Here is a 27,006-nt window from a genome sequence, read left to right as displayed (position 1 = left end):
GATATGTCTTAAAAAATCCCCAGTTTTCCCAGCTCTCCTGCTTATCAGCCAGCATAGCTCATGAGAAGTGATGGTTATGTCCATAAAGAACAGTGTGTCCTTCTTGGCTAGCAGGTACCTTAGATTAAATCTCCCTGAGTCTACAGTCTGATCACACTCAGATGGAATAATATTTAAGCTGAATGAGCATAAATATTTTTATTTCCTTACACTAAGTGATATAATGCATTAGCAACGTTGTTGCAGGTTGGATTTCCTGGGACACATACAATGAGATGGAATTTAGTGGGCAAGATCTTTATTAAGTAGTGCCCTTGGGATCATCACATTGCCACTCCATTTTCCTCTCTGACTGATTTTGCTTCCTTCCCCTCCTCAGCATTCATATTTCATTAGTTTATATAATATTTAAAATTAAATAACATGCCTACAATTATAAATGGAATAAACAGATTTGAGAACAAAAACCCAATAGTTGATTTTTTTAAAAGCATACACCTTAAAAGATGGGAACTGAGCTGTGGGGGTGGATTAGCAAGGACCCTGTCAGCTGTAGGCATTCTGAATGCCATGAACTGGGGTCACTTTGCTTTACAGAGGGAATGAAAGGGTCAGGCAAGTGGAAGACTTGTAAGGGGACTTCTACCTTACCGTCACTTCTGAGGCAGGCTGTGTCATGGTCTTCGGCCATACTTATGCTTGGGCACAATATAAGGCACTCGTAACGCAATCTTACCAGTTTCAAAAATTAATTTTTGTAACTGTTGAATTGAAATTCTTGAGTCAAGGAGGATTGTAGCATCTGACAGGGCCATAGACTGGAAATAAAAGGGAAGGAGCAAGACCTTTCATGGAGAAAAGCAGAATGGGGTAGCTTGATGAATTGGCTATGCCCAATGTTCAGATGGAGTCAAGTAGCAAGGCGGAGACGTGTAGGATCTTAGAGCTGGAAGAACCTTGATGAGGATGTAGGCAGGTGTTGTGTTTATAGGTGTGTGATGGAGAGGTGGGTTGTAGGGGGAGAGACTTGAATTTTTTAGTTTCATTCACGTCTAAATTGTTTTGAGACTTGTAGGAATAATCTGTATTAATTTTCTAATTAAAGCTAATTAAACAGTCCCCATGTTTAATTAAACTGACTAAAAAATACGCATTGACTGTGAGCTCACTAAACCAAGAGTGTGGGATAGAATCATTGCATTGGGTTTAGTATGACAATGTCAACTTAGGCAATTGACCAGAAAGCACAAATGGTGGCCATAACGGCATTCTGAATACATGTGATTTAATTTGTTAAGTGCATTCTCTCAAACACGCATTTAAATTAAATGATTATGAATACAATCATTTTAGTACTGAACTATTATCTTCAAGATTGGTTTTCACAAGAAACAAAAAGCCTGAGAAAACATAAAATTCCATTAAAGGGATTTCCTGATATCAAAGAAACCTTCATATTTCATAGACAAGCAAATACTTTTCCAATTAAGAATTAGAAATAACACAGAGGTCAAATGCTCTCTCTCCTGAAACTGCAGCAATGATGCTTGTCAGCGAGGTGGGGAGGGAAAAGCTGTATTGCATTTGTATTCTGAGAGCTGCTTTCAACAGCTCTTTCCCTTAGAGCTTTCCTTCTCACTTAGTGCCCTTTGAGTCATCTCTTTTTCCAGGTGGCAAAGCTGCGAGTATTAGCATAGCCTTTCCTCTCTACTGAGTAAAGGTGTATTTTTGATGAGTTTATTCATCCTCCTCTTCAGCAGAGAGAAGCAGTAAAGTCACCAGAGGCAAAATGTAAAGGGTGCAGAGAGCAGCACAGGGCCTGGGATAGGGGAAATAGGGCATGGGGTAGGTAGACATGGAGGGGAAAAATAATACTCTGTGCTTAACTACTCACCTCAGGGACAGGCATTGCATTTACTTTGCCTCATTTAATCTGCCCAATAATCTTGTGATCTAAGTATTATCTCCATTTTACAAATGAGGAAAATGAGCCTCAGAGTGTTTAAGCAACTTGTCTAGGTGCACAGGAAGCATCATCATAATCTGCTGCAAATCAGAAATTCTAAGCCAGATGGATCTGGTCTCCAGCACATCCTCTTACTACAGTGAGATGCTCTGGGGGAGAAATGAAGGGGGGCAGCCAGAAAACACGTGTATATATGGGGCTGGGCATTTGACTAGGCCTCACCTAAAGTAATTTAAAGTCTAATGTTTTAAAAATACCATGAAGATTAAACTGAACACATCTGCAGAGCTGAATTCGCACCAAGAATTAGCATGCAACTTCTGCAAATAAGGTTTGAAAGAAAAAATATACAGTAAATGCTAAGTTCACTACTTCTTATCTTAAGCTATTTAAGGAACAGGATGGGGAAAGGGGTAAATAAATACTGGGAAAATGAGGGAAGTCAGCTTTCAAATTATAGAAATTATTTAGGGCAGAATATCTTGTCATATTTTGAACACACATTCAGAGATATTATACAGGCTAATGGAAAAGGGGTGACAATTTCCAAGTCACTGTCAATGGCTCTCCTATTTCTGGAACCATTTGATATAACAAAGTTTAAGTAAAAAATGGTTTTGACCTATGGAACTTGTTGTAGTGAATGTGACTTATACCAACCAGGGTTACTCAAAGTGTGGTCCCTGGACCAGCCCAAGTCCACAGTTACTGGTCTGTGATAAGTACAGGGATTGAGAATAAACACGTGGAAACTTCTATAGCAATTTGACATTACTGCATTTTGTAATTGGGCTTGCATTTTGTAAGCTTTTTAATATTTTTCTTATAATTTATTTTCATTGCATTTTATAAAATTATTGATCTGTGAAAATAATAATTTGAGAAGCACTGGCCTATGTGACATTTGAATGAAGAGGATATTAATTAATTTTTAACCCAGTGCATATGAAGCCACATGAAAATGCATGCCTTCTGTCTCTGATTTTTAAATTCTTTATTCTTTTATTTTTATTCTTTAAAGAAAAATGAATACTATTAGGAACATCAACTCTTGGCTGGGCACTGTGGCTCATGCCTGTGATCCCAGCACTTTGGGAGGCCAAGGTAGGTGTATCACCTGGTTCGAGACCAGCCTGGCCAACATGGCGAAACCTTGTCTCTACTAAAAATACAAAAATTAGCCAGGCTTGGTGGCACGCGTCTGTAACCCCAGTTACTTGGGAGACGGAGGCACAAGAATCACTTAAACCCAGGAGGCAGAGGTTATGGTGAACTGAGATCAGGCCACTGCACTCCAGACTGGGTGACAGAGACTGTCTCAAAAAAAAAAAAAAAAAAATCAAATATTTTTTCTATTGACTGATTCCGTCTCCATTGTGATAATCCAAAGTACAGCCATGATGGCACACCACCAGCAAATAGGGCAGGTAAATTGGTTCAGTGTATTTCAGAATAGAGAAATGACAGCTAACAACCATAATTGTGATAGCCTGAATTTAAAAAATATTATAACAATGGAATATTCTCGCTCTTAAACAGTTCTTTGTTAAATGCCTTGAATGGTTCTTGTGTTTCCCTTATGTTTATAAGACGAATTTTATTTTCATTTTGTGTCTACCTGGAATACTTTATATTTACTTCTCTAATTTCATATATTTTGATGAATGATTTCAATATCCATAAATAAAGCCCTTTGCTGTTCAATTGTAACACAGAATTAGGTGATTTCAAATGATTATTTGAATCCATAGCTAAGTGGTCCCCAATTGTGTTAAAAAGTATATATCTTAAATATACACAATAAAATTTATTTTAAAGAAATCTCAGAAGTTGCTCTAAATTATACCTGCACCATTGACGGGCCTAGCACCAACCATTTCTCATCTCATACAATTCTAGAGTTATCGGCTAATGTGCTGTTCTGGCAGGAAGAGGGGTGATCCAGGGCTGGGGCAGAGGAAGATGGCTCACCCAGAGGCCACTGGGTCACAGCAACCTCTTTGGTGGCTCTTCTCCAGTTAGAAAGATGCCCAGCAAGGTCATGGAGCAACCACTAGTCCCACCTCTGGGCCACTTCTAAGGGACACCATGTATTACTACTTTTGTTTTATTTTTTCTCTGAAGCCTTTGTTTCATGTATAAAGCTAGCACATTCTTGAGAGGTCTCTCCCAAACTGGTTGAGGGCTTAGGTGAGGTCTCCTCAGTTTCCCAACTTCTTGTTGTCCTTGAAAGTAAGTGGTCTGGTTCTTCACACTTCAAGGGTCTTACTTGTCCCAGGACTCATTGCAAAGCATTACCCAGAAGCTGCAATGTCCCCCTGTTCATCCCCTAATCACCCCTTCTGGTCTTCTGGTCTGGGGGGACCTCTTCCTCTGTAAACCTCCTATTAGCGCCTTTGATTTGTATATTTCCTAGTTAAAAATAATTTTGATGTTTGATACTGAATCTGTCTGAATCAATAATAGCATTATATATATATTTTATATATATATATACACATATATATATACTGAAAGCAGTCCACTTTTTTGTTTCTTATAAATAATAACAGTATATTTTAATTTTATTTTACATGGTATCTGTTTTCATAGTAATTATGTCTAACTAGCTTTCTAGTCTCTATTAACATTTTAATGCAATCATGATACATTTATAAGATAGGAACAAATGAACAAACACTGTGGTACTTGCAGTATTTGTAAAATGGCTATAACTGCTAAGAATCAATGGGTATATTTTAAAAAATTCCCTGGAAGGGAATTATATGATATCTGATTATACATTGAACTCTGTTGACCCGTCAGAGTAAAGGACACAATTGTATCAAAGATGTGTATTAATCATGGGTTCTACTTTTAGAAGTCAGGGCACCCTGGTAGAACAGTTTCTGACCTTCAGATTGTCATGTTTTATTTACAAGATCAGAGTGTGGCATACTTAAGCTGATATTGCTTCAGGGACTTTGGGGCCTGAACACATGAAGACATAACACAAAGAACCTTTTCTTTTAATCAATGATCTTTGTATCCTTAGTAAGTATGCCCAGTGCTCAAAGCCATTGCAATTTCTCTGGAATCTGTAAAACAAATCAATTCCATAATTTAATTCAGTGAAGAGGAAAAATGTGTGTTTAACATGTAGTGATTCAAGTCAGATTAGAACGTTAATCTTTGGGGAAGAGCTCAGAGTTATATTTTTTCCCCTCACATTGAAAGGCCCAGGATTTTAAAATCTAAATTCCTGAGTTTCCTTGAACAATCATTATATATATAGTATAAATAATGGATTTCAAGGATTTATATAGCTAGTTAGATGACATATTCTGTGAGGTAAACCAATGTGCATTATTCAGGTATTTCAGAGGTCTTAAAGTAAATCCAACAGATGATATGAAAATATGGCTTTTTTTTTTACCCAAGTATTTGTCAGCAGAAGTAATTGATCACAGGATCAATTTTTTTCTTTTTTTTTTAATCTTTTCTATTTTTTATCTTTGCCTTTCAAGGAGTTGCATTTTTGTGATCATTCTTAAAAGCTTCTACCATGAGCATTGTTACTTTAAATGGTCTGCTTGCTATGTTTAGCTACAAGATGCCTGACAAAGAACAGTGCACATGCTTGATAAACTCTTCATAAATTTATTATAAAGCAACATCCATTTGTCAGCTCTTGAGTCATTACTTTTGACATCAAGCAAAGATACAAATGGAAGGCGAACGTAAATCCCCTTCAATTATTTTAAATGACTAATATATATCATAAGGAGGGGTTGTTAATGAGGGTAAATGAAATAACATTTGCTGGCAATATGATGATTGCTTTTATAAAACCAAGAAGGGGTGGTTAAAATGTAAAGTTGATTAGAGTCTGCTAAACTACAGGTGATGAAATTATGTCAAAATAAATCTAGATTAAAAACCATTTTCACTGTGTTTTTTTCTAAATATCATTATGTATCTTTTATATACAATTTAATCAAATTTCTCATTTGCAGCTAAAATTACAATCAAATAATATCCACTGACTATGCTTGTGCTAGGCATTGCTGAGGATATGATCTAATGCTCAGCAAACAGAATTTGGAATATATGGTTGTGATCATATGTTTAGTGATCTAGGGAAGGACCTGAATTCCTATTAAAATTCAACTCCCATTAAGATCAGATTTGGTGGTTTCAATAAATCACTTTACAGATTATTGAGCTAATGTGGCCACATCATATATTATCCACCTCCACCAGTCTCTGCCCTCCAGGATCTTAAATGTAATTGGGAAGACAAGATATACAGATATGAAAACTTAAATAATCGTCCTAGACAGTGATATAAGAGCTATCACAAGGCAATACATGATTGAGTACCAAATGATGCCTTCTGTCTCTGAACCAGTGACATTTATTGCTGTACACAGAAGAGAATGAGCTAAGAAGTGCTGCAGGAGTTCAGAGGCGAGAGAGAAGAATGTGGCCTGATATGCACAGAAGATTTCGTGAAGGAGGTAGGGCTGGAGATGGTCCTCTAGGGTGGGTGAACTTTGCAAAAAGGAGAGAAAGGCTAAGTGTGTCCAGTAGCTCTATGGTTTGACCCCAAGATCTCATGTATATTTCTTCTTGATTTTGTTCTTATCCTGTTACTACTCTGTCTATTCCTATAGAAGAGTCTGCTGACTGCTTAGTAAAATCCACATTCTCCTCTTCTTTCTGGGCTAGACTACATTCCCCAGCCTCCTTTGAAATTATGTGTGACTCCACCAGGCCAGCCTTACAAGAGACCCTGAAGGAAGCCCTAAACATGGAAAGGAACAACCGGTACCAGCCATTGCAAAAACATGCCAAAATGTAAAGACCATCGAGGCTAGGAAGAAACTGCATCAACTAATGAGCAAAATAACCAGTTAATATCATAATGACAGGATCAAGTTCACACATAACAATATTAACCTTAAATGTAAATGGACTAAATGCTCCAATGAAAAGACACAGACTGGCAACTGGATAAAGAGTCAAGACCATCAGTCTGCTGTATTCAGGAGACCCATCTCACATGCAGAGACATACATAGGCTCAAAATAAAGGGATGGAGAAGATCTACCAAGCAAATGGAGAACAAAAAAAAGCAGGGGTTGCAATCCTAGTCTCTGATAAAACAGACTTTAAACCATCAAAGATCAAAAGAGACAAAGAAGGCCATTACATAATGGTAAAGGGATCAATTCAACAGGAAGAGCTAACTCTCCTAAATATATATGCACCCAATACAGGAGCACCCAGATTCATAAAGCAAGTCCTTAGAGACCTACAAAGAGACTTAGACTCCCATACAATAATAATGGGAGATTTCAACACTCACTGTCAACATTAGACAGATCAACGAGACAGAAAGTTAACAAGGATATCCAGGAATTGAACTCATCTCTGCACCAAGCGGACCTAATAGACATCTATAGAACTCTCCACCCCAAATCAACAGAATATACATTCTTCTCAGCACCACATCGCACTTATTCCAAAATTGACCACATAATTGGAAGTAAAGCACTCCTCAGCAAATGTACAAGAACAGAAATTATAACAAACTGTCTCTCAGACCACAGTGCAATCAAACTAGAACTCAGGACTAAGAAACTCAATCAAAACCGCTCAACTACATGGAAACTGAACAACCTGCTCCTGAATGACTACTGGGTACATAACGAAATGAAAGCAGAAATAAAGATGTTCTTTGAAACCAATGAGAACAAAGATACAACATACCAGAATCTCTGGGACACATTTAAAGCAGTGTGTAGAGGGAAATTTATAGCACTAAATGCCCACAAGAGAAAGCAGGAAAGATCTAAAATTGACACTTAACATCACAATTAAAAGAACTAGAGAGGCAAGAGCAAACACATTCAAAAGCTAGCAGAAGGCAAGAAATAACTAAGATCAGAGCAGAACTGAAGGAGATAGAGTCACAAAAAACCTCCAAAAAATCAATGAATCCAGGAGTTGGTTTTTTGAAAAGATCAACAAAATGACAGACCGCTAGCAAGACTAATAAAGAAGAAAAGAGAGAGGAATCAAATAGACGCAATAAAAAATGATAAAGGGGATATCACCACCGACCCCACAGAAATACAAACAACCATCAGAGAATACTATAATGCCTCTACGCAAATCGACTAGAAAATCTAGAAGAAATGGATAATTTCCTGGACACTTACACTCTCCCAAGACTGAACCAGGAAGAAGTTGAATCCCTGAATAGACCAATAACAGGCTCTGAAATTGAGGCAACAATTAATAGCCTACCCACGAAAAAAAGTCCAGGACCAGATGGATTCACAGCTGAATTCTACCAGAGGTACAAGGAGGAGCTGGTACCATTCCTTCTGAAACTATTCCAATCAATAGAAAAAGAGGGAATCCTCCCTAACTCATTTTATGAGGCCAACATCATCCTGATACCAAAGCCTGGCAGAGACACAACAAAAAAAGAGAATTTTAGACCAATATCCCTGATGAACATCGATGCAAAAATCTCAATAAAATACTGGCAAACCGGATTCAGCAGCACATCAAAAAGCTTATCCACCATGATCAAGTGGGCTTCATCCCTGGGATGCAAGGCTGGTTCAACATTCGCAAATCAATAAACGTAATCCAGCATATAACAGAACCAAAGACAAGAACCACATGATTATCTCAATAGATGCAGAAAAGGCTTTTGACAAAATTCAACAGCCCTTTATGCTAAAAACGCTCAATAAATTCGGTATTGATGGAACGTACCTCAAAATAATAAGAGCTATTTACGACAAACCCACAGCTAATATCATACTGAATGGGCAAAAACTGGAAAAATTCCCTTTGAAAACTGGCACAAGACAGGGATGCCCTCTCTCACCACTCCTATTCAACATAGTGTTGGAAGTTCTGGCTAGGGCAATCAGGCAAGAGAAAGAAATCAAGGGTATCCAGTTAGGAAAAGAAGAAGTCAAATTGTCCCTGTTTGCAGATGACATGATTGTATATTTAGAAAAACCCATCGTCTCAGCCCAAAATCTCCTTAAGCTGATAAGCAACTTCAGCAAAGTCTCAGGATACAAAATTAATGTGCAAAAATCACAAGCATTCTTATACACCAGTAACAGACAAGCAGAGAGCCAAGTCAGGAATGAACTTCCATTCACAATTGCTTCAAAGAGAATAAAATACCTAGGAATCCAGCTTACAAGGGATGTAAAGGACCTCTTCAAGGAGAACTACAAACCACTGCTCAGTGAAATCAAAGAGGACACAAACAAATGGAAGAACATACCATGCTCATGGATAGGAAGAATCAATATCGTGAAAATGGCCATACTGCCCAAGGTATTTATAGATTCAATGCCATCCCCATCAAGCTACCAATGACTTTCTTCACAGAATTGGAAAAAACGGCTTTAAAGTTCATATGGAACCAAAAAGAGCCCGCATTGCCAAGACAATCCTAGGTCAAAAGGACAAAGCTGGAGGCGTCACGCTACCTGACTTCAAACTATACTACAAGGCTACAGTAACCAAAACAGCATGGTACTGGTACCACAACAGAGAATAGACCAGTGGAACAGAACAGAGTCCTCAGAAATAATACCACACATCTACAGCCATCTGATCTTTGACAAACCTGACAAAAACAAGAAATGGGGAAAGGATTCCCTATTTAATAAATGGTGCTGGGAAAATTGGCTAGCCACAAGTAGAAAGCTGAAACTGGATCCTTTCCTTACCCCTATACGAAAATTAATTCAAGATGGATTAGAGACTTAAATGTTAGACCTAATACCATAAAAACCCTAGAAGAAAATCTAGGTAGTACCATTCAGGACATAGGCATGGGCAAGGACTTCATGTCTAAAACACCAAAAGCAACGGCAGCAAAAGCCAAAATTGACAAATGGGATCTCATTAAACTAAAGAGCTTTTGCACAGCAAAAGAAACTACCATCAGAGTGAACAGGCAACCTACAGAATGGGAGAAAATTTTTGCAACCTACTCATCTGACAAAGGGCTAATATCCAGAATCTACAAAGAACTCAAACAAATATACAGAAAAAAAAAAAACAACCCCATCAAAAAGTGGGGAAAGGATATGAACAGACATTTCTCAAAAGAAGACATCCATACAGCCAACAGACACATGAAAAAATGCTCATCATCACTCGCCATCAGAGAAATGCAAATCAAAACCACAATGAGATACCATCTCACACCAGTTAGAATGGCAATCATTAAGAAGTCAGGAAACAATAGATGTTGGAGAGGATGTGGAGAAATAGGAACACTTTTACACTGTTGGTGGGATTGTAAACTAGTTCAACCATTATGGAAAACAGTATGGCGATTCCTCAAGGATCTAGAACTAGATGTACCATATGACCCAGCCATCCCACTACTGGGTATATACCCAAAGGATTATAAATTACTCTACTACAAAGACACATGCACACGTATGTTTATTGCGGCACTATTCACAATAGCAAAGACTTGGAATCAACCCAAATGTCCATCTGTGACAGACTGGATTAAGAAAATGTGGCACATATACACCATGGAATACTATGCAGCCATCAAAAAGGATGAGTTTGCGTCCTTTGTAGGGACATGGATGCAGCTGGAAACCATCATTCTTAGCAAACTATCACAAGAAGAGAAAACCAAACACCGCATGTTCTCACTCATAGGTGGGAACTGAACAATGAGATCACTTGGACTCGGGAAGGGGAACATCACACACTGGGGCCTATCATGGGGAGGGGGGAGGAGGGAGGGATTGCATTGGGGAGTTATACATGATAAAACGTTATGCACATGTACCCTAGAACTTAAAGTATAATAAAAAATAAAAAATAAAAAATAAAAAAAATAAAAAAATAAAAAAAAAGAAATTATGTGTGACTGTGGCTGATTTCTATCCAATGAAATAGGTGGAAATCTGTTAATTATCTATTGTTGCATAACTGATTACCCTGAAACTTGGTGGTTAAAGCAACAAACATCTATTATCTCATCGTTTGAGGGTCAGGCATTCAGGAGCATATTAATTAGGTCAGTCTGGTTCAGAGTCTCTTATGAAACTGCAGTTGAGGTGTGGGCTGGAACATAGTCATCTACAAGCTTGCCAAAGGCTGAAGGCTCCACTCCTAAGATGGCCCACTCACATGGTTGTTGGTGGGAGGGAGGCCTTATGGGTCTCCCCATGGGATTGCTTGAATGTCCTCATGATATGGCAACTGGCTTCCCTTAGAGCAAGTGATTCAAGAGACTAAGACTCAGCCCTGAAAGTCACACACTGTCATTTCTGCAATATCTTATCTGTTACACAGGTCAGCCCCATTGGCTGTGGGAGGGGGACTATATGTGATCATGAATACCAGGAGGCAGGATTTATTGGGGCCGTCTTGAAGGCTGGCTACCACAGGATGTGCCATCTCTCATGTGCTCCTTCAATCTCCTTTCCTGTTCTAGCTGGCTGAAATGCAATGATTCCCAGGGAAACTTGGAACCCATGTGTTGAAGGTGGTAGCATTTCCATCAGTCTGGGTCCTGAATGCCTGTAGGAGAATATCCTGTTGATCCATGTATCTGCTGAGGACTAGTAAGTGAGCAAGAAATAAACTTCTACTGTTTTGAGTCATTGTACAGTTTCAGGTCTATTTGGTTCAGTAGTTAGTCCACCCTCACCAGTATTACTTTAATCCAGGGAATCTTTACAGTCTCCTCCACTGAAGCAAAGTCAAGTTCTCTAGAATGTTGAGGTAATGAGTGACTATCTGTATTGCCTCCATTTGTCCTTTTTCTTATGGTTTTCTTTTTCATCAAGTATCTATTGAGTGCTGATATAGTTTGGGTATTTGTCACCACCCAAATCTCAATTCAACATGATTTGAGATGAAAAGTAATGGCAAAACCAGCAATTACATTTGCACCAACCTAATAATCCCCAGTGTTGGAGGTGGGGCTTGGTGGGAGGTGTTTGGATCATGGAGGTGGGTCCCTCATGAATGGTTTGTGCTATCCCCTTGGTGATGAGTGAGCTCTCACTCTGAGTTCACATAAGAATCTGGTCTTTTAAACTTTGTGGCACCCCTTCCCCACTCTCTATCTTGTTCCTGCTTTTGCCTTATGATGTGCCAGTTCCTGCTTCACCTTCTGCCATGAGTAAAAGCTCTCTGAGGCCTCCCCAGAAGCTAAGCAGATGCTGGTGTCATGGTGCTTGTACAGCCTGCAGAACCGTGAGCCAATTAAACCTCTTTTCTTCATAAACTACCCAGTCTCAGGTATTTCTTTATAGCAATGGCCTAACACACATGCCTACCATATATCAGGCCTTGTTCTAGTTGCAAGGGGCACAGCTATAACAAGACAAAGTCCCTGCTTCATGGAGCTCACATGTGTAGTAGATGCCTCTTGATGAATGTATCCAAAATTTTAACTACCAAGTTACCCCTGAATATGAACATCAGCAAACTGGTTATTCAGTAACAAACTTGTTACTTACCTACTTGTTACTGAATAACCAGTTTGCTGATGTTCTTTTTCGGGGGTTCAAAAACCACAAAGGCATTAGCTGAATCTTCTGATTCCATGGGAGTCTAATAGATTAGTGTTTTCCTACTTGTGCTCTAAGCCAGCACCCACACTTCTAAAACTCTAATGTGCACACAAATCAACTGGAGATCTTGTTAAAATGGAAAATCTGATCAGCAGGACTGGGGTGTTGCTTGAGATTCTGCATTTCTAACAAGCTCTCAGGTGGGACTGATGCTGCTGGTCCATCACTTTGTGCAGCAAGCCTCTAACGAACATTAGTTACTGGATGGTAAAGAAATCCTATGTGAAAGGAGTTTCTAGTTCAAATAAACGAGAACAGATAGCCAAAGGGAGAGGCCAGGTCCAGTTGCCCTGGTTCCTGATCGCTCTCTCATTTCTGGTGGCAGTCCTACCAGAAGCCTAACTTTTTTTTTTTTTTTTTTGAGATGAAGTCTCACTCTTATTGCCCAGGCCAGAGTGCAATGGTGCGGTCTCGGCTCACTGCAACCTCCACCTCCCGGTTCAAGCGCTCCTCCTGCCTCAGCCTCCCGAGTAGCTGGGATTACAGGCATGCACCACCATGCCCTGCTAATTTTGTATTTTTAGTATAGATGGGGTTTCTCCATGTTGGTCAGGCTGGTCTCAAATTCCCAACCTCAGGTGATCTGCCTGCCTCGGCCTCCCAAAGTGCTGGGATTACAGGTGTAAGCCACCACACCTGGCCAACATTACTTTCTACCATGGGTTCTGTGAGATAACCCTCTACCCTTGTAATAAATTTACCTTTTAAAATTTAACCAATTTAAGAGGGCTTCTGTAATTTGTGCCCCCCACCCAGCCCCAGAAAAAAAAAACCTAGAGTAAAAGACCCAGGCACAGGGAATGAAGGAGAAACATAGCTATGCTGCAGAGCTGAGGACAAGGTCAAGAACAATTAAGCTGTGACGGTAACATGAGGCAGATGCCCCAGGAGCTTGGAATGCCTTACACACTTCTGCCCCACTAAGCCTTAGTTTCTTCATTGATAATAAAGGATTTTCTGTGAGAATCAAATGGAATAATGTTCTTGGATACATAGCAGTGGTACTTTATGAATGTGGCCATTATATTTTTCTTCTGTAAAATATTACCTGATTGCTAGGTGTTTGTGAGGATAAAGTGAGATAATGACCATAAAGCAATTAGCAATTGGTTGGACACTCACAAATGTTATCTACTGGAAACCAAGCTGGATTTAAAGGAGAAGAATTAAATGTTTATTTTTCCCCCCAGATAGAAGAGAGCTGTCATGTTTGAAAACAGAAGTGAAGATATCCCTGGAGAGTTAGTGAAGGTCATTGATGGAAGCTGCAGGAGAGAGTGGGGGATAATGGAAGGAATAAAGTTATCCACATCTCATCTTAAAACTAGCATCTTTAATACAGTATAACCAAGATGACTCCTGAAGGAATACCCCACTTCAACTCAACAGTAGTTGCTTACCAAGAAGCAGTTAATTGTTCCTAAAACATGTAATTTATCTATATAGTTCAAATTTTAGATAAGGATTGTAATTTTCAAATATTAACTATTTTCCATTTATGTGTCTAGAAGGAACAGCTGAACTAATGTAAATGCCTATCCACTACAACTCAAATTTCCAGGCAAAGATTGTTTCAGTTTTCAACCATTAACTTTATCTTCCATGTCTGCATATCTTAGCATCCCCAAATCTCAAGCAAAGAGAGAAAATTAAAAAGGTTGTAAGTTGTTCTCAAGGATGTAATCCTTAGGGTGATGGAATGTTCTGTGTCTTAATTGTAGTGGGGGTTATACAACTATATGTGTATGTCAAAATTCATAGAGCTGTACAACTAAAAAGGGTAAAATTTACTGTCTGCAAAGGATGCCTCAATAAACTGATGTAAATCAAGCCAAAAAAAAAAAAAAAAATTCTTGAACACCTCCTCTGACATTGTGGTAGGGCACATAAGCAGATAACAAAACAGATTTCAGTCTTAAAGACTGAAATGTGAAAGTAAAGTTCCAGTGTTATCATCTAAATTACCATAGACAAATTTTCCTAGGACTCCACATTTCTGTTGTGCCTTATGAGTGACAGCTCTTTGAACACTTTGACCTGACCATTAGGAAAAGTACAAAGAAAGGGCCCTATCTTTTAGCCATCTTGTTGACTGGACACAGAAGGAATACTTCCTTTAACCACTGGGGAAACAGTTAAGTTTGCTCAGATGCAATCTCATGCAGCATGATGTTTTTAAGATAGTCTCTGCGATTTTCTGGACTCTAGGTTGTGCTCGACAGAAACTCAGCTCCTGCCCAGGCCCTTGCCTAGCTTGCATCCTTGCTTTGTTCAGTTCTCTGCTCAAATGTCTCTTGGCAGAAAGGCCTTTCTCGTCAGCCCTATTGAAAATGACCATATTTGTAAATTGGCTGCCTCTCCCACTAGACTGGAAGCTCCATGAAGGCTTCATCTTTTCTCCTAAGTTCCACAGTCCCAGCATTAGAGCAGTGTTTGGCATACAGTAGGTGTTCAGGAACCATTTATAGAATAAAATGAGAGGTGAATCCATTGGCCTCTGAATCTAAACCACAGTTAAAGGGAGGAATAATTAGAACTATGGACTTGAATGCACTCAGAGTTCACTTTGGTCATTCACCTGCCATTCTCTTTTTTTTTTTTATTTTTTATTTATGTAGCATGTAACATGTTTTCAGTATTATTTTAAATAAATTAACAATACCACCCTGAACGCGCCCGATCTCGTCTGATCTCACCTGCCATTCTCTCTGGTGTCTCCTTCCTACTCTCAATGATCCACATAGTGGCTGCCTTGGAACCTCCGGGCTTACCATATCACAACTCCACAATCAGAGGGGAAAAGGGTCTTTCTCGCTCAGCTACAGGTTGCATAACCCTGGGAAATGTTCTGATTGGCCTCCCAGTGACCTACAGAGGAGGCCAGGACAGAGCCACAGTGTATCTGCTCTTTTCCTCATTTCTCACTCTCCAATCCTGCCTGCTCCATCTATTTTGGTGATTTTGCCCCAGTTTTAATAACGATGCTTTACAGCCCATTGCAGATGCTGTTAGAACTCTGCCATTATCCCCTTGGATCCCTTTAGTGTTTTTGCTCACACCTGCTTCCTGTATGACATGCATTCGCTCTCAACAGCAACACCTGCTGATCCTTGCTGGAGGGCTGCCCTAGGCTACTGGCACCTGCTTTGCCTGTGCAATGAGAGAGTTGGAAGTGCCTCTAGGGGTAGCCCTTGACCGATGACTGACAGCCGAGGAGTATAAACGCTGCAGTCCCTGTACTCATGATGGAGACAACTCTGAGATGTGACCTCCATATGTCCCCAGAACTCCCTCAGCATGGAGCCTAAGTTACCCTCCATGGGGATTTGCTGGATGCTGTACCCTTGCTTGGCCTCCTTCCTATCCCAGTCCCACTTCCCATTCCCTACTTGGGAATATCTACTAATAAATCACTTTCACATGAATTTGCAGTCTTCATCTGGAGAACCCCGCCTACAACAAGCTCCATCTTTGCCCCTAGCTCTCCACCTATTTGTCATAAGATGTTTTTTGGGGGCAGGTACCTTGGCATAGTTTCCTGCCTTCCCCTCCTCACATATGCACTATAGAAATGTTTATTTATTTGCTTTTAATATGTTCCCATCCTTAGAGTTCCTTCCTATTTTCCCAGTTTCCCTGTTTCAACTATCATTGCTTCTCAGATATGCTAATTTTCTTGCTTTGCTTATTACTGATGGCTTGTCTATCTGCCCTCTCTAATTCAACATGTTAAACATTCCTGTCATAAGTCAAATACTGTATGTTCTCACCTATAGGTGGGAGCTAAGCTCTGGGTATGCATAGACATACAGAGTGGTATAATGGACATTGGAGACTCAGAAGGGAAGGGTGGGAGGGGGATGACGGATAAAAACTATATATTGGGTACAATGTACACTATTCTGGTGACAGGTACACTAAAATCTCAGACTTCACCACTATACAATTCATCTATGTAACCAAAACCCCCTTGCACCTCACAAAAGCTATTGAAATTTAAAAAAACCAAAACTATTACTAAAATGGAGACAAACTAATTTCTTTGAAAAATGTAAACCATTTAAAAGGCAAATATTACCAATTCTATTCACAATCTTCCTTATCTGGCCTTTAAGGACTGTTTATGCACTATTTAACCCAGCTGACCTAACCCGTTGACCTGGTTTTCCACTGAAGTGGTTAGATTCTTTGAAGTTAATGTTGGACTTGATTTTTTAAAAGCAGGCCCTGAAAAATTTTAATTAAAGGACTATATGTCCAGAATATTATAAAATCAACAAAAAGAAACATTCCTTGTATTTTCCTCTTATTTTCTATACCTTTCTTCTATGTTTTGCATTAGGTGCTTGCTCAAGATCTCAGTCATGCTTTGACTCAGTTTAACAGTCAAATCATTGCTAATCATACCACCTTTTCATAGTTCACACTTCTACAATATTAACTTGTAAAAGAAGGAATGTGATAAAGCCATCAGAAAACCAAGTGGTGTCTTTATTTCTTATCATTTTCTAAAACATTATTTGATTCAGTTGAATTCAGTGAAATTTTAGTAATTCTTATCAGATGAATTTATATACATACCATTGTGGAAAATAAAATAACTTGTGAGCATCTTTGATTCAGCCTCAATCAACATTGATGTTGAAACCAGAGGCTATAAGTTTCAAATAGCAGTTTATGAGAGAAAACATGGAGAGAAATTTTAAAATGTTGACGTGAACACTTTTGACAATGTAAAACACTCGGCTAACCATTGCCCTTTGCTTAGACAGATAAGAAGTTTAGCAAATATTTACATACCAGTTTTCACAACATTTAAGCTAAATTTTTACTTCTATATATTGTCATTATAAGGCTTAATTTCTAAGACTGTTTACTAAAAAGGGCAAAGAGCATTTTTGTAATATTGCACGGTCTATCTTAGTAACTCCAAAGACTGCTGACTTGTAACCCTGAGACTATGAATGTTTATTACAGGAAACTGCATGTTAGAATGTTTGAGGTAGAAAATTATGCTTGTTTGCTTCAACTTGTAAACTATGTTTGTCATAAGAGGTTGATTTTACTCACCAACTCTTTGATAATTGTCCTACCATTTTTGACCTCACTGTTCCAGCTCTAATTAACTCAACAAATAAAAGAGAATGTGCAGATTAGTTTGGAATTTAAGGACATAGCTGAAGGCATTCCTTGGGAAAAGTGATTTTGCCAACAAAATAAATAAATGACTCTAACAAAAGAATGTTAAAACGCCAATACAGATCACATCACTCTTCATAAAACCCCCAAACTGGAAGCTATCCAAATACTGCCTGACAATAGTAGGTTGGATAAATATACTGTGGTATATTTATAGAATGGAATATTATACAGAAATAAGAATGCTCTGCAATCAGGCACAATGACATAGATGGGTCTCACAAACAAAATGTTGAGTGAAAGCAGCCAGACACAAATGAGAACATACCATATGCTTTCATTCATTAAAAGTTCAAAAACAGACAAAAGTAATTTACGGTATTGTGTTGGGACAGTGCTTATCTTGGGGTAGTAAGGCCTGAAAGGGGGCATAATAGGGGATTCTGGAGAACTGATATGGTTCTATTTCTTGAGTTACATATTTATTTGAGTAGTTTTCTATATGTTATCCTTCAATAAATGCTATTAAAACCCCCATGCAATACAGAACCTTTATTTTCAATGGCATTATCTACTTTCCAAAAGAATTTGAGTAGTCTTTCAGATCCAGGAAGGATGCTAGATGCTGTGAGCACTGATAAAAGCAGGCTTGGTCCTTAAAGACCTTGTGGTATGATGGGAGAGTGGCTTCAACATAAGGTGAATAAAGTAAGCAGAAGCTGCTCGGGTAGTGCAAAGGCGGTGCCTTACTTAGTCTGCCGATAGGAAGGGTCATGGAAGTCTTCCAGTAAGAGATGATGCTTGAGCCATGTCTTAAAGGTTATGTAAGGCATGAGCCAGGCAGAGAAGGAAGCAAAGGAGGATTTCAGAGGGAGGAATTTTGAATGGGCAAATTATAGCAGGACATATCTATAACTGGATATGGCATGAGTGTTGCATACAAATAAAGAAGTAAAAAGGTTAGCAAAGGCTTGATCCGGAAGAAAACTGTACTCATGAGCTAAGAGGGTTTGAACTTTACTCTGGGATCAATAGGAAATTATTGAAAGGTTTTAAGCAGGGGAATGTTGTGGTCCTATTGGCTTTTTTGAATAATCCTTCTGGTTGTGAGGAACCTGGTGGGTTCTTCTAGGTGGGGGGTGAACTTGAACAGATACAACACTCAAACAAGAATAAAAACAGAAGATCTGAGATATAACACGGTATGTGGGGTGAGGCAGGGAAACATTGGAAACACTTATTGAGAGTCTTACATGATAGAAAAAAAAAAACTACTCTAGGTCCCTATGAAAGATATTAGCAGTCCAGGTAAGCCTACTGGTGGTCACCCAATACAGCAGTGTTGCAATAGTCTTTTGTTTTAGTTTTTATCATTTGCTTTTATCATTTACTTAAATACATCCATGGAAGCCCTCATTGCACAATTCTCCCATGGGTACATCCAAAAATTCTGACCATCAGAGCTGTGAATAATTTCAGTTGTCTCCAGAGTCTTCATTTGTTTCAGGTTCCCAGCCCATGACCATGTGATTCAGTATAGAGTTGCTTCAAGCGCCTCAGGAAACAGCAGAAGCATGTCATCAAGTACTTTTCCACCCTCTAAATCAGTGGGTGAAATGTTAACCCACCAAGCCGGGATGTGAGTCCAGGAGGCTTGGTCTAATTCTTTGTTCCAACAGCACTTAGCAAGTTATCCGTCAAAAAATAAATCTAGGTGAAGATGATTCCTGTCTCAAATACGAGGGAGGGTGAAATAGAGGACAACTTTTTACCCAAAGGCAATGTTAGAATTTACAGTTGGGTGCTCTCATCATCATACTTAGCAAAGGTTATTATTATTTTTTAACAGCAAAAGAAAGACTAATCCACAGGGTTTTAACTAGACACAATAAAGCAAAACAGAAATTGTGGTTTTGAAATCCAAGGCAAATAATGTTTTGATTTATAATGCTTACTTCTACAGACAAAAAAGTTTGCTGAGAAGTTAGTGATGAAAAACTTCCTTAGGTGTTAGGGGAGGAATAACATAGCTCTTCTCAGGTGCTTTGTTCCTCTCAAACCCAGGCAGTCTGTAGCCTATATAGGCTAAGAAATTCTGCCCATTCTTAGTATACCGAAAAGCAAAATCTGCATGGAGAAATGTGACTTGAATCAATGTATTTTTGCTAAGGAGTATCTACCCCATGAAGTCATTTTTTAATTAAGCTTTCAGTGTAGTCAGTGTTTAGTATGCAGAATGAGAAGGAATCAATGACTTAGAAAAGTTGATTTGCAGCATGGCATTTTGACAATAGCTGTCAGTGGTTTAAAGATAATTGAGTCAACCTTCTCATTTCCTGATAAGAATACTGAGGGCCAGAGAGGTTATGTCACAAGAGTCCAATTTAACTGCAGTCATGGGGGAGCCTGGACCCTAGTGAAGTGACTGCTGGGCCCTGGGTTATTAGGTATGCAAGAGTGTTGTAAATATTGAAGTAAACAAGAGAGAATTTCCCCTGCTTCCCTTTCCCTTCCCTTTCCCTTTCCCTTCCCTAACTTCCCTTGCCTCCCCTAACTTCCCTCGCCTTCCCTCCCATCCCTTCACCTCCCCTCCTCTTTTTTCCATAACAGTTTTGTTGAGATATAATCCACATACCATACAATTAACTTATTTAAAGTGTACGATTCAATGGCGGTTAATATTTTCATACAGCTGTGCAGCCATTGCCACAATCAATTCCAGAACTTCCTCATCATTCAAAAGGAGACCCTGAACGTATTGACACTCTCCATTTTCCCCTCTCCCCAGCCCTTGGAAACTATTAATTTCCTTTCCATCTCTTTATAGATTTGCCTATTATGGACATTTAATATAAATGGAATTATATACTATGTGGTCCTTTGTGATGGTCCTCTTTCACTTAGCATAATGTTTTCAAAGGTCATACACATTGCAGTCTGTATCAGTACTTCGTTGCTTTTAATGAATGAATAATATTCCATGGTATGAGAGTACCACATTTTATGGACTCGTTTAAGCAATTGATGGACATCTGGGCTTGTTTCCACTTTTTGGCTATTATGAATAATAATGCTACAAACATTTGTGTACACTTTTTTTGTAAATATAGGCTTACAATTCTCTTAGGTATATCCTAGGTGTAGAATGTCTGGATCGTATGGTAACTCTATAAACTTTTGAGGCATTGCCAGATTGTTTTCCAAGGCGGCTGCACCATTTTGCATTTCCAGTAGTACAGTATGAGGGTTCCACTTTCTCTACATCCTCTCCAACACTTATTATTATCTGTCTTTTTGGTAAATGTGAGGTGGTATCTCATTGTAGTTTTGATTTGCATTTACCTGATGACTAATGAGGTTGAGCATCTTTTTAAATGCTTATTGGTCACTGGTATATCTTTTTAGCAGAAATGTTTATTCAGATCCTTTACCCATTTAAAAATTGTATTATTTGTCTTTTATTATTGAATTACAAGATTTCTTTATATATTCCAGATACAAATTCATTATCAGATATATGATTTGCAAACATTTCCTCCAATTTTATGGGTGGTCTTTTCACTTTCTTGATGATATCCTTTGAAGCGCAAAAATTTTTAGTTTTGATAAAGTCCAATTTATCTATTTTTTCTTTTGTTTCTTGTGATTTTGTTATCACATCTAAGAACCCATTGCCAAATCCAAGGTTATGAAGATTTACCCCTAGGTTTTCTTCTAAGAGTTTTATAATATTACCTCTTACATTTAGGTCTTTGATCCATTTTGAGTTAATTCTTATATGTGGTGTGAGGTAGAGGTCCAACCATTCTTTTGCATGTGCATATTCAGTCATCTCAGAACCACTTGTTGAAGACTCTTCTTTCTCTATTGAATTGTCTTGGCATTGTTCTTAATCCCCTGCATCTTGATTATGCCTTAGGGTCCTGGGAACTTGTGAACACCCTATGCAAAGTGATTCCCCAGGATCCTGTTGAGAGTCTAAGTCATCAAGTGATGGGGAAGGGGTTCGCTCCCAGTATTATTGAGAGAAGACCCTTCCTGGTGTGATCACCTGGGATGGGTTAGAATGCAGCTTTTCGGGGTTCCTCATTTATTGATGACCTGATGTTACTAGCATCTGGACTACCCCCAATGTGCCCCAGTAGAGACGGTGCACTTATTTAATTAATAAGTGACTGTCTTCAGTATTTCCCAGTGGTCATCTTAGACTTTTCCCTTATCTCACCACCCGCATCTAATTAGTGACTAATTCAGGTGATTCTGTATACTAAATATTTTTAAATTCCATTTTCCCTCTCTGTCATAGCCACTATTTTGGTTTAGACATTCATAATTTATCCCTGAATTACTACAATCCTTTTAACTTATTTTTCTATAAGATTTCTCTCCTCCATCCAATCCATTCTCCACACTTCAGCAAAAGCTTGCTTTCTATAACTCATACATTTAGTAATAAAATTATATCATAATAGCTGTTATTTTTTAGTTGCTTACTAGGTGCTAGGCCTTATGCTAAGAACATTATGAACACTTTCTTGTATAATCCTCACCTTCAACTCTTTGAGTTTCGTATTATCATTCCCATTTTACAGATAGGAAACTGAAATAGCCCTACCTCTTTGATCACAATCAATCAGATACGCTGTATTCAGGACTAATTTTGAAAGCTAAGTTAAAAAAGAAGGAAACTGAAGGAGTAATAGTAAAGTGTAAAGAGTAAAGTGGGAACTGCTTTAAGTACATTTTCACAGAACCCATTTCAATAACTCTCTAAATTGGGCTTGAGACTAAGTGACCTCAGTGATTGGCTCAATGGTCTTCGTGGAGATAAGATTAGTTGTGAAAGTGACAGTGGAATCACCAGCCTCTGGGCTCCCCTCTAGGAGAGGCAAGCTGGAATGAAAGCCAGAACACTGGCACTATGATAGGCCCTTGGTCAGCTCATCCCTGGCTCCAACAACCTCTAAAGCAGGAAGATCTTGTTAAAAATGCATATTCCTCCTCGGGAGGCTGAGGCAGGAGAGTGGCGTGAACCTAGGAGGCAGAGCTTGCAGTGAGCTGAGATCGCACCACTGCACTCCAGCCTGGGCGACCGAACAAGACTCTGTCTCAAAAAAAAAAAAAAAAAAAGAAAAAGAAAAAGAAAAAGAAAAAAATGCATATTCCTGGGCCTCACTCTAAATCTGTTGAACTTAGAGTTCCTGGGAGATGGGGGCTAGGAATCTGCAATTTAACAAGCTGCTCATATAGTTATTTCCCCCATCAAAGTTTGAGAACTATGGCTCCAGAGTCTCTACAACCCTTACAGGATCAGTACAACAGGTAGAGGCAGAAACTGACAGTCACAGGGCCAGTGCCACTGCTTGGTATTAGGACGTCACCTTCTCCCACCCCCATCCCTGTGTGCCAAACCTCATTGTATCATGCCAAAATTGGGCTTATAACTTAAATACGTAATCCCATTTGGCAAAGTGTTAACTATGTAACTGGAATTTTAATATCTGTGTAATTGTTTTGTCTCTCATGAACTCATCTTCTGAATTAATTTCTCCTTACAAAATGGAAATATTGATGTTTCTAAACTCTTCAAAAGATGATGCTGAAGATTAAAAGTTGACATTTTGTACAATCCTTTCGTTGCAAGACATTTTCTTCTTCCTTTATTTACCTTTCATAGCCGTCATGCACACATTTTCTTCTTGACTGCTGATCACTGAAAAATAAAAGCATCAATGAACCAGTCTATCTGAGCAGAGTCATGTCCCCTATGGTATGCACAGAGGCTGGAATGCAGGATTGTGGCACCTGGAACATTGTAGGCACAAAAATTGTAAAGTATTCCAGCCTCCTTCATACCCAAGTGAGCATAGTGAGCCTTCATGAAATAGGTTCAGGGTCCTGGTTTCATAGATCCATGTGAGGATCTATGCATGCAAGGATAAAAAGATATCAATATCTTTGTTTGTTTTTGAGACAGTATCTTGCTGTGTTGCCCGGGCTGGAGTACAGTGGCATAATCGCAGCTCACTGCAACCTCTGCTTCCCAGGTTCAACTCAAATGATTCTCCCCCTTCTGCCTCCCCAGTAGCTGTGACTACAAGCACATGCCATCATGCCTGGCTAATTTTTATACTTTTTCCGGAGACAGGGTTTCACCACGTTGCTCAGGCTGGTCTCAAATTCCTGGGCCCAAGTGGGCCTCCAGCCTTGGCCTCCAAAATGCAGGGATTACAGGCATGAGCTACTGTGCCTGGCCTAGCAATATCTTTTGCTGGTTGGCTTGGCATATATCTGTGTGTATGCTAGGGAACGGGTCTGCCTCAGTATGGGTAGAGAAGTTTTATTCTCTTCTTCCAGTAGCAAGCCACGGTTTATCACCCTGTCTTTAACAAGTGGAGTTAAAAAATGGAAGCAATCCCAGTTTTTATAAGTGACAGAGAAGATTTTTTTTTTTTCCACCAAAATTAAAAGCATGCAGAGGGCAACAAGCAGCTGAGGAAACTGCTACAGCTTAGGATCATAACCTTAGAGCCAAAAAGATGGTCGTTCAAGGTAAGGGAAAACTGGAGGCAGAAAACCAGGGTGGGGGTGAGGGTGGGGAGTGCACTACAGTTGGGGAAACTGTAGGAAGTGGAGGTATTTACAGGACTGAGTTTGTGGGGATCTGTTTCCTTAGACAACTTGCAGATTTAATGTTTGATATTACTGTCTGTTAATTAAATCTCTCTCTGTAACTTTGAGCTGAAGAGGCATTTTCTAGGAGCTGGGTACCTGCCTGAAAAGAAGTGAAGCATAAGCTAGACTCCCTCTTCCACAAAAATAACCCAGACCTTTGGTGCCAGAGGATTGTTGAAGCCAAGGGTTACACTGGTAAATAGTCTCAGCCCTTGAGTTCTGAATTTCAATTCTTTTCTTAAACCAGATGCACTATTTCTAAAAGTCATTCCCAGGTTTACTATTTGACCTAAATCAATCTTTTGGTTTTTGGGGATCTTGGCCATTCTCTTCATCCATATGACAGACTCATGGCTCATTTTGAAGAGATTCAGACTGGATGAATAATTGCCTTGAAAAAACCAGAAGTGGTGACTCATCATTCTAAAAATCCATACTGCTTGGCATTTACAGCACTCCTACTCTGTATCATAGGAGATGAAAAAAGAATTTGCTGTTTATGCCCTCTGAAGAATGAGTCTTCTTCCCATCTCTGGGCAAGTAGATGCATTATCAATGGAGCAGGTCATTTCAGACAAAAGCTCCAGTCCTTTCAAGGACATTGGGAGCAGAAGTGTTAATACATGGTACTATAGGCTTGAGGCCTTGAGCATTTCAAGACCTGCATCTGTGCCTTTGTGTATATGATGCTAGGGACCCATCAATGGCTCTGGAGGCAGTGCCATGATTTAGATCCACATCTTTTGCCTTCTGCTCCTTAACACTGGCGTGACTTCAGAATCTTCTCAGAAACTAGAGGGATTAGCAGAACTTAAAAAATCAAGAGAATAAACATAGAGGTTAGAACCTGGAGTTCACTGGGGAAACATTGAACTAGTCAGAAGGATCATAAGGGCTTCTCTATACCTCAGCTGTGGTAGAGAAAGGTCAGTAGGGAAGAAGAAAATAGATGGATCTCAAATGGCGTTTGTGGCAGAAACTGACTAGCCTATTTCAAAAAACCCTTTTCTTTGCACCCGACTAGACTACATTTATTAGTCTCCTTTGCAGTTAGGTGATGTCACATGACTGAGTTCTGGCCGATGGAAAAAAAAATGTGGATAGAAAAGCCACATATGCCACTTCCAGGCTTGGCCCCTTTGAAATCTCCTATGCAAGCAGTTTTTCTTACTCTTTTTCTCTCTCCATCTCATCCCTCCCTGCCATCTGCTGACTGAATCCATGCTCAGAGTAACCTTGGAAGCCACATATTGAAGATTTTAGAGCTTCTTCAGCCTGTGTCCTGAATGACTGTGGGAACAGAGGCCCCCAGCCCCAATTCCCTGTACCAACTGTACTTTTATGATTGAGAAATAAACTACTTTGTTAAGCCAAGGTTATGGGGGTTATCTATTATAACAGCTTCCTTTACCTTCACGAATACAGGATATAACATCATACTAGTGCTACAGTCTGAATGCTTGTGTCTTCCCCAAATGTATATGTTGAAACCTAATCACCAATGTTATCGTATTAGGAGGTGGAGCCTTTGGAAGGTGATTAGATCATAAGAGTAGAGCCCTCATAAAAGAGGCCCTAGAAAGCCTTGGCCCTTCCATCATGTGAGGACACAGCAGGAAGACACCTTCTATGAACCAGGAAACAGGCATTCACCAGACACTGAATCTGCCAGTGCCTTGCTCTTAGACTTTCCAGCCTCCAGAACTCTGAGAAATAAATTTCTGTTCTTTAAAAGCCACCCAGCCTATGGCAATTTGTTATGGCAGCCCAAATGGACTAAGACAACAATAAGCACTTTTGTATGGTTGTTGAAATTATTGTTTGCACCTACTTAAACCTGTTTACATGTTTTTAAATATAGTTTTCTACTGTGATGACATAGTTCTAAATATGTATGACTCCCCAGGAGTAAGGGATTTCAGACCCTGGCTAGGTCCAAAGCCTTAGCACCTGGAGGATGGGCAGCATTTCTTTGAATATAGTCACATGCCAGAAAGAAAGAAGATAGGAGGTCACCTCATTTCTCCTGATTACAGAGATGCAGGCAGAAAGGGTGGTAACCCCTTGAAATGTTTAAAAAGATTATTCCCAACTGAAACAGCCTATATTTAGAAAGTTTGAAAAGTATGTATTTTAAATGAGGGTTTTAAAAAACTGACATAATTAGAAACATATGATTCTGACGGATTCTCCTCAAAAATTAGGCTGATATCCAGTATTGAGGTTCTGTATTGAATTCCCAGAGACTTGTGGGTGTACAGTATGTTTCTCTCTCTATTGCTTTTTTTTTTTTTTTTTTTTTTTCCTGGAGACAGAGTCTCACTCTGTCACCCAGGTTGGAGTGCAGTGGTGCGATCTCTGCTTACTGCAACCTCCGCCTCGCGGGTTCAAGTGATTCTTCTGCCTCAGCCTCCTGAGTAGCTGGGATTACAGGTGTCCACCACCATGCCCGGCTAATGTATTTTTAGTAGAGACTAGGTTTCACCATCTTGGCCAGGCTGGTCTTGAACTCCTGACCTCATGATCCACCTGCCTCAGCCTCCCAAAGTGCTCGGATTACAGGTGTGAGCCACCGTGCCCAGCCAT

The sequence above is a fragment of the Trachypithecus francoisi genome, unplaced genomic scaffold, assembly GCF_009764315.1.
Source record: "Trachypithecus francoisi isolate TF-2019V2 unplaced genomic scaffold, Tfra_2.0 Lachesis_group6, whole genome shotgun sequence".
Taxonomy (NCBI): Eukaryota; Metazoa; Chordata; class Mammalia; order Primates; family Cercopithecidae; genus Trachypithecus; species Trachypithecus francoisi.
This window is presented reverse-complemented; position numbering follows the sequence as displayed.